Below are 10018 nucleotides of genomic sequence, written 5' to 3' on the forward strand. Positions count from 1 at the left end.
GATCGAAACTCGGATAGAATCGAAGTTGCACGGATAATTCGGGGGGAGGAGGCGCGCAACGAAGGGGAAGAAACGATTTCTTAAGGCGTACAAGATGTAGGTCGTAATCGTAGACCGAGATTACGCTATGGATGGCCTGAGGAGCGCGTTAATACCCCCCATTCGCCGATCTTTTATAACGCGTTTCCTCCCTCTCTCCTTCCCTTCTTTTCGTTCCATTCTGTTTTAGAATTCTCATCGAACCGGTCATTCTTCCTTCTCGCCCCAAATCGTCCCTAAGAAAAACATCATTTTTATCGTTTCGAGGTGAACGCTCAATTTTTCGTCTCTGAATTTCGTCTCTCTTCCTCCTTCTCCCCGACAAATTTTACAGTAATCGATTCTTACCCGGCTTTCTTTGAAGATCGTACGAGATCGAAAACGCGCGTGCAGCCCCATCCCAAAAAGCTTTCTCCACGTTGTTTGCCAAGGTAAAGGTTTGCCGGAGGATGGTACGATTTACGCGTGTGTTTTCCAAAGGAGTAAGAGCGCGTCGCGAATCCTTTCCCGAATCCTTTGCACGAAAGGTGAAAGGTGAATGGAGCAGGGGATAACGTATGCGAAGCTCGGCCAACCAACCAACCTCTGGAAAACTTTTACGGAAATTCTAACCGACTCGTGGCGGAAGACATGAGTCACGAGGACGAATCTTGTCTCGTCGGAAGGAAAGGTCGTAAAGGATGGAAGCGGCGATCTCTCTTTCTCTCTCGCTTTTATACGTGTATCGAATCCCCTCCGGCGAATTTCGATCGTAAACTTTTATATCGCGGCGGAGTTACGTTTAAACGCGTGGCCTTCGAGAGATAAGAAGTCACGACTTGCTAATCCCACGACTAAATACCCTATAGGCTACCTGCCTGATTTCGATTTATATATATATATATATATCTGCCACTCACTCCCCTCAAATCGCGAATAACCTGAAAAAGTTGGGCGAATTTCGAAAGCGACTCGAAAATTTTTAACTGGGAACTCGTAAAAAAAGAAACGATTTTACCGGCCGAGCAACTCAGATTGGAAGCGAAAATGATCCGTGGAAAATGGAAGGAAGTTTATTGGCTCGAGAGAGGAAAAAACGAAATTATCGAGTTCTTGCGTCTCGACGCTTCTCGTTTCTCTTGGAACGTGTCGAAACGATACGTAACCGCGTTACGTATCATCGAGCTGTCGTTCCATGCCAGCCATCCAACCGGCATTTGTTCACCCGTGCGTGTTTGTCCATCTCCGTGCGAACGAATATCCGCTCGTACGTACCGACTGAGGTTGCGTACAATGCATCGACAATATACCGGCTACAGAGAAGTATATATATATAGATATAACCGGGCACGTATAGCTATCTTCTTCCTCATCCGCGATGCATCATTTGTGCCATGCTCCCCTATCCGCTATCGGTTCCCACTAAGCATACACTTTCTTCCTTCTCGCAATGGACGTGGACTCGTTGCAAATCCAAATTCGAACCGAATTTCCTTGATCTTTTACACGATGTGCGACGATTTTTTCATGCTCGAACTTTCTTTTTCTCTTTCTCTTTTCGTTGTTATCGCCAAGTCGTGATCCCCCCCCTTTTTTTTTATTATTTTCATTTCTCGTCTTTACTTGGAAAAACGGTGGTTGGAAAAATGTTACAACCAATGTTGGATTTGACAACCCGTCTTGGATTTGACGATTTGAATTCGTCGGTTGTTGGCTTCCAGCCGATTTATCCCGGAAACGGGTTGATCCATCGTCGGGAATCTTTATCACCGAAAAATTGCACCGGTATATTTGTGAATTACTATATAATAACGATAAAAATAGTATCATTCGGGAAAAGTATTATCGAGAACGTCGCGTAAAATGCTCCCGATATTTCAGGAATTACGAACATTGGTTATACCGTTACCCATATTTTCGGAACGGTATTTTTATCGCTCGCGTTACGAACGATTGCTTGCCATCTTCCTTTTTTTTTTTTTTCCTCTCCTCCCCCTACGTTTTCGCGTATCGATTAAATATAGCGAGAGTCCGAATTGACGGGAACCTGAACACGATACGTATACATGTGTTGTATACGTACAACACTGGACCGATTCGATACCAGTTATGGTAATAAAGACAAATTTTTTTTTTTTCATCCCCAACGAATGTTTCCACCATATTTCTACCAAACGAACAGCAGTTCAACGAAATTTTTATTTCGATCGCTCCGAGATTTATCTCTGTCTCTGTCTCTGTTCTGTCTCTGTTCTCTCTCTCTCTCTCTCTTTCTCTCTCTCTCTCTCTTTCCTGCTACGTACAAGAATAATTTTCCCTCGAAATATCGTTGAATCGATACATTATTGGAGAATATTACTCTCTACTCGTGTTCTAATCTTTTCCTAAACTCTCTCTCTCTCTCTCTCTCTCTCTCCATAGAACTGGTCTATCTCTGGGCCGCTAGTTAGCTAATCCCATTGGCCACGCTCACCCTTGCAACGTTTTGGAACGAGTATCTCCCTAGCCGAGACCCGATTCATCGACCATGAATTCGGCCAAAAACGAGGAAATTACACGAGAGACCTTGCAGATTCGGAGGAGGGGGAGGAGGAGAAATTAATCCATATCTCGTTAATCCGATTATCTTTACTTTCTCCGCCAAATTTGCTTCCTCGTTCTACCCAATTAAAATCGCCTGCGCTTCAACCTTCCCTCCCACCCAATCTCTTTCTCAACTTATTATGTATCACCCAACCGACAAACACTTACCCGTTTTCTGTTCACGTTGGGCGACGGCACGTGAGCAACAAACGAGGAGTGGGCCAATCGGGTTAGTCGCGGGAGAAAGAAGGGGACGGGCGACGAGAGGATTGGTCCGCCAGGCTAAGAATATTTTTTGCATTTGGCACGCGGAATATCTATGTATCGAACGTTTCTGGCGACGAATTATATTTTTTCCACGGAGACGTGTGTACGTAAGCAGGTGCACGTGTGTGCACAGCCACTCCTCTTCGTGACTCGAGCCTCGCGTGCGTTATATACGATTATCGTTAAAAATTTTAGGGAAATTGTGTCTCGGAACACGTGTTCGTTTCTCGAAATGTTACGTCACGTCGAGGATGCGCATGCATGCATGCATGCATGCATGCACCTCACGTATTCCTCGAATCCGAATTCCGTTGGTTTTTTTTTTTTTTCTTTTTCCTTTCGCCCGTAACCCTCGCGACAAGAGGGTTCCACTCCTTCCCTTCTTTACCAACCGAGTTTCGTCGGATCCGAGATATTCTGAAATACCGATATAATCGAGCGCTCGTTTCGAATTCACGATACACGCTCGAGGAGAGAATTTCTGTTCCTCGAACGGGAGGGAAAAGTTATCTTACCGCGGATTTCAAGTTCACGACGTTTTGGACGTATCGTTCCGCGGGAAATATTCGAGCTCGAAATACGGATGGAAATACTCTGCTCCAAAGAGACTTTGTATAATAAATAATCCGAGATAAAGCGATTATCCATTCGCTCGCGTTGTTTCGTAAATCCTTGTACTAGTTTTTTTTTTTACTATTATTCAGGATTAATTCAAGCGAGCCTCTTAATTAAAGAAACTTGTCTAGAGGGAGTTCAGAGAATTCGAAAGAGAGAGAGAGAGAGAGAGAGGTGGAATTCTGAAATGGAAAGGACCGTTGCGCAAATTATGCTTTCCTAGAGTTCATCCTCTCGAATCGTATAACCGTTAAGCCTTCCAGCGTCGGGACGCCTTTTGCCGTCTGGATGCCCGTCCATCCACCCTCGATGTCGCGCCGATGGAATTATTTATCAAGACCGAGGGGACGCGACATTCCAGTTTCCGGTAGAATTAATAATTTTCCAAGAGTCAAGACTGGGCCGACAAAAAACACGTACAATTTCACGCGAGGGAGGAGGAGAAGGAGGGGGAGAGGTGGACAAATTATTTAACGTGGCTGCATCCTTTGTCCTTATCCCTGTCTTTTTGTCCTGGAATTTCCACTTTCTTCTGTCCACCTCACGTAATACGTGTCGTCCGCGCTCTTTGTTTTTCGCTCGCCTCTTCCAAATACACACACACATATATATATATATATGTATTCCACGCCAAAGTGGTTACCATGTATCTCACTATAAAATGCATTTAAGAAACGACATCGAGAGAAACAAAATTCAAGAGCCATTTTCTTTGCCACTGTATAAAAGCTTCGTATAAATATGTAAATAAGATTTACACGATTTCCATTTGTCCTCGTTTTCCTGTTGGCTGAACTGTTCCTCTCTGAGAGAGAGAGAGAGAAAGAGAGAATATTCTTAAATTTTTCTAACGTTTCGAAATTTGTCACGATGTTTCTCGTGTTTCTTATCCTCCCCCCTCCTACCAACGAGCTTTTCGAAAGAAGAAGATTTGAAACACTCTTTCTATTTCTTTTTCTCAGAGATTTTCAAAGATCGTTATCCTCGATCGTGTTCCGTTTCAGAGAGGTACAACGGAAGAAATGTGAAACGACAAATGTGAATCGTAGTTGACAATTCCTATCCTCTTCTCGATACACCGCAGCGAAATTCAAAAGCTCGTTAAAGCGATCGTTAAACGAGGGAGCCAAGTTCCAAAGTCTCTCTCTCTATCTCTATCTCTAGTCGCGCCTATCCAACAAGCGCGATCGAGCACGTTTTGCAGAAAGGTAATTAACTTTCTGCGAAAATAAACAGGACGGATGTTCGAAACTTCGTGCGATGTTGCCGCTCTCGGATGCGGGAAGAAGAGGGATCCCCTTCTCGAATATGGCGTTCATGCTCGAACTCGATTCCTTCTCGAAATTTTTTTAAGTAAAATTGGCGCGAGGGAAATTCGCGTGAATTGGGGATCGAGGCGTTGAATGGAAAACCGCCGCGTGGCAGTTTCGCAGTTTTCCACGGAAATTGGATGTTTTCGAACGGAGGAGAACGTGACCGAGGAAGAAACGAATCGAGAAAGAAAGATCTGGAAACCGGGAGAGCTTCTCTTTTCCCCACTCCTCCCTTCGTTCCCCCTTGTTTCGTGCCACCTCTCTCTCCCTCCTCCCTCTTCGTCCATCCCTTCTCCTCTTGCCGCAACGTCCGACGTTCGACGAGCAATCGTCGGGAATGAAAAGGACGGACTAAAGGAAGGGAAGGGGGAAAAGTAACCTTGGAATAAGTGATGGTTTGCCGTTCCTCTCTCGAATGGTTATATAAATCGGAAATAATTTTCGGTTTTAGGAAGAGGAATGGAACGCGTGTGGAAAATATTTTTTGAAAAAAAAAATGATAAGAAGGAAGGAGAAAATGGAAATGGGGATGGAAGGACAAAGGGGTTCGGTCAAGATGTTTGGAAAAGAGATAGAATTCCTCTCGGAGGGAAAGAAGGGGAAAAAAAAGAGTTCCTTCCCTTCTCATCTCTTCCGTTTTTCGAAAGAGGATCTCGGAAGTTGGTGTATACAGCCGCATTTGTGTGCGGAGCTTGCGCGAACCATTACTTTTCCGCCAACGTTCTTTCGGTTTTCTTCTTCTTTGTGGATTCTTGTTGGAAAGGGGAATTTCTCAGCTGGCACGAGCACTCGTGAAGCGGCGGAGGCGGCATTCCGCGCAACTTCCTATCCTCTCGGTGCGATCAACGAGAACGAGAGAGACGAGAAGAGGAGATATGGCTGATAGAGAGAGCGAGAGAGAGCGAGAGAGAGAAAAATAAAAATAAATGCCGGTGAACGGATTATCCGACCGCTTTGAATTCTCAATCCCGCGCGAAATGCTTCTTCCGCTTTCGAAGATGGCGAGCTTCGCCTACTTTTTCCTCTTTCTTTCTTTCTTTCTTTCTTTCTTTCCGTTCTTTTTCGCACGGCACAACCGCGGCATAGAAGAGGCTCTCGACACAGATGCAAAAAACAAAAGCGACATCGAGCCAAGGAACGCCGCTTTTTCCCCCTTCTCACGGAGAATGCGTCCACGTTGCAACGTTCCACCAACCATCAGATCCATCCTACCTACGTTTCCGAGATAATAGCCGCGTGTTCCACGCCGATTTGCGCCCATCCGCGTCCGTTCGAAACACCGATCCTGCAATCCCTTCGTTCGTTAAGGAAAAAAGAAAAGAAGGGATCGTCGCAATGCGAATAAAGATTAATTCAAAATCTATATCCGTTCGAAAAAATATTCCTTCGTGTTCAACTTAAGAGGACGTAGAATTTGCACGCGAACGATTCATCAAATATTTTTCGTATTCTAAGGAAAAAAGAAAAAAAGATCGTCGCAATGCGAATAAAAATTAATTCAAAATCTAGATCCGTTCAAAAAAATATTCCAACTTAAGAGTCGGACGTGGAATCCGATTTGCGCGCGAACGATTCATCAAATATTTTTCTAAGGAAAAAAGAAAAAAAAAGAGATCGTAAATAAGAAAGATTAATTTAAAATATGTGCCTGTAAAACACCGATCGTGTAATTCTTTCGTTTATTCGTATTCAACTTAAGAATCGGACGCACTTATTAAGGAAAGAAAAAAAAAATCGCAATGTAAATAAAGATTAATTTAAAATATCCAGATCGAGAACTTTCGTTAAAGGGGATTTCGTCGATTTGTGTCAAAATTTATTTGCGCAGGGATGCGATAAACTTAAGAGTCGGACGCACTTACTAAGGAAAAAAAAAAAAAAAAAATTGCAATGTAAATAAAGATTAATTCAAAATATCCAGATCGAGGACTTTCGTTAAAGGGAGTTTCGTTTCGTCGATTCGTGTCGAAATTTATTTACGCAGGGACGCGATTAACACGAGTAAGGATAATATAGTTTTACTTTTACTAGAGGGTGTTCTAACGATCGACGGTTGGTCGGTTTGTTCCCTTCGCGGAAATACACGAGGTTTACGAGGCCGGTATAAAAACCATTAACTTGGACTCGATACGACCCGGTTGACGATATCGAATATATATATGTATATATATGTGTGTGTACTCCAGATGGTGATTCGCGGTTCGTTGCGCCAATTGAATTTCTCATTTTCCTCGAACAACCTTCCGACACCAACGATAACTCACACCGAGTCACGACTCGACCCAGTAACGATCCAATTTTTCATCTCGGCAACGAATCTCGTTTCGCCTCGCAACGTTATTTACGTACGTAGATTTTTACACCGGCAAAATTGGGAAGATTTCATTGTTTCCCCGGTTGGATGAGAGGAACTAAGAAACGTCTCGAAACATCTCGAATTGAAATTCAGATGATCGAAACTACGCAGAAGAGAAAGTCGTAGTCGAATATTATCGTCCGAATTTTCTTCCTCTATTATGAAGAGGTGAAAATTTTATACACGATAGGATAATCTAATAATCCTCGAAACATCGATTCCCATACGTTTCTATTTTCCAGAAATTTTATTCCGTACAAGAATCGTACGTAATAGCGAAAATGGCCGAGGAAAAATGCCAGCCCGAAATTACGATCTATAAAACGTGTATATCGGAAGACAATGCCGATATAGCGTTTTATTGGCCGAGCGTGATACATTTCGCGAAGAACTTTCGAAATGATTTTTATGAAAGCGCAACCATCTCTTCAAAATATCGAAGAGGCGTAAAAAAAAAAGATACCAGTTTTTCGATCTACAATGAAACGTAATATATACATATAATTCAACGATGACCAAAATCCCCGGTACTCGAGAGGTATATCTTGTACAGGAGAGAGAGAGAAAGAGAGAGAGAACAGAAGCGTAATTACAAAGTTATATATATATATATATATATATATTTTTTTTTTTTGAGGAAATGGAAGGTTTCGAGGTAACGGTTTTCCTCGGTGATGTATCGATGTTGGCGATAGTTCGAAAATAGAAAAAAAGAAAAAGCGAGCGCGTCCGTTTTGTCTCGTTTAACACGAGTACGAGTACATGTACACACATATATATACACAGTTTTGCGGGTAGAGCGAAGGTAAACGCGCGCGCATAAAAGGAGCTCGAGTTCGATGTACGAAAACAAATGGTGGAACGTCGAGGTTGGAAGAAGCGTGGAAGGGAAGGAGAAAAACCAATGAGGCAGAGGGGAAATATTTGCGTAATCCCGGGGGAACGATTCTAACGAACGGTGCAACCGAGCAGAGTCGAGACTCGCTTTGTTTAATTCGGTTGTTTGAATATCTCGGCGATGGCCCCCGACATCGAGCTTCCGAGCTTCGTGGCTTTCAAACATTCCAACGATTATATCCAACGTTAACGATTTATCTCGCGGTCGATAGGGCGTGAATAACGTAGGAGAGAAAATTTTATATATATATATATATATATACTCGAGGCTATTTTTCGCGAGTTTCGCGAACGATTCTCGAAACGCAGCGTCCCCTCGAATGACTCTCTAAAAATGAGATCGATTCTCGTTTTATTTTTTTTTTTTTTTTTTTTTTTTTTTTTATATATCCACAGAAAATCGATTCTCGAGGGCAATCCTCTCAAATTTATTCCCGTCCACGGATACGGAACATCGTGTCCGCTCGAAATCCGAATAAAAAAATGTGAGGGAAGGGACAAGAGGGATTAACGACGAAATATGTCTTAATACGGAAAGGGAAGAGGTCGAGAAGGATAGGTAGAGACGCGAATAGAGGATTCCCTTCAGTTAGTCGGGTAAACGAGAGAAGGAGCGAGCGTTGTGAGTTACGAGGTCGTTGTACTCGTTTACGAGCTCGTAAAATTTCCCATCCTTCATCGAACGCGCTTATACACACACACACACACATAGACGCGGGTCGTAGCGAGTCGATCCTAGCGCGGAAATTGTTCCTGGATAAATTTTTGCGTTCCCCCTCTCCACTCGTACGGAAGTCGTTTCCATCGCTCGTTCGTCCGATAAAGGAACGATATTTTCAGTGGCGGTNACGCGGCTGAATTCAAGGTTACCGGCGACAGTTTTACGTACCCGTGGGTCTTTTCCAAACGCTACACGTGTATATATATGTATATATACGTACACGTAAATTTCGATACGATCGAAAAAAGAAACTCTCGAGACCCGTTCACCACGATGTTACCCACCTTGTACCGTTTTCGTATCCGCAGAGACTGGAAAATTCTGGTACGGGACCGGAGGAGGAGCGAGTATTGGCTCGAAATGGTTGGGAAAAATATAAGGTCGCGTATAGGGAAGTCTCGCGAGGCGACAATATCCCCGGTAAAATCGACTCTGAAAGCGACGGATACGCGAGGATGCCCTTTCAATACGTATGCATGCACGGCGAATACATATACCAACTTTCCGGAAAAGTTGGGGAACTAACCGAAAAAAGATTGACAAAGCGACGAATCCGGCGACGAAACTCTCGACGTACTGTCGGCCAGTGGAACTGTTCCGCTGAGGATCGTATTCGAATCGTAGGGAAATATATACTTGGATATATCCTCTGGGGAGAAACGAGCCGACATCGAGGACGAGGAAGGCGACGATGAGGATACGTCGAGTTGAAATCGAGTTGTCGTTGCAATATCGGTGCGAGTTCAAAGATGTTTGTCCCCTATATATAACGTGTATCGATGCGCGCGCAGTCAGAGTACTGCCATCCTTCCTCGCCGCGAGAGGGCAGGGGAAGAGAAACGCGGCTTTTTTCCTATTACGGAGGAAGGAGCCAAACACAATTCACCCGATTCTCTCGATTTCGCGCTTCGGGGCGGACGGTTGAAAAATGCGAAGAGACTTTTGCCAGATATAATCTCTGATGGGACGGAGATAAAGCGAGAAAATAGGAAAGTTAGGAATGGTGGGGAAAGATAACCGCGTTCATTTTCCAAGGAATGGAAGGAATAAGGGCCGTGAAAGAGGCATGAAAAATCTTGAAAATAAGTAAGGAGTTGCTGTATGACGAATGTCTATCGGTAGATATAGAACTGTTCGGTTGCGTCGATAATTAAGCAAATAATCAGGTTGGTAAAAATTCTCTTGGTATTTTTGCTTTCGTATCCGTCCATATATATATATATATATATATATATATATATATATATA

At 43.4% G+C, this 10018-nt stretch overlaps 1 protein-coding gene across 7 annotated transcripts in view; it reads right to left on the minus strand.

Moving 5' to 3' along the window:
• Positions 1-10018, minus strand: part of LOC102676785 (nephrin-like) — a 107027-nt gene that overhangs the window by 57297 nt on the left and 39712 nt on the right. The window lies entirely within an intron of this gene.

Source organism: Apis dorsata, unplaced genomic scaffold (genome assembly GCF_000469605.1).
Source record: "Apis dorsata unplaced genomic scaffold, Apis dorsata 1.3 scaffold_341, whole genome shotgun sequence".
Lineage (NCBI taxonomy): Eukaryota > Metazoa > Arthropoda > Insecta > Hymenoptera > Apidae > Apis > Apis dorsata.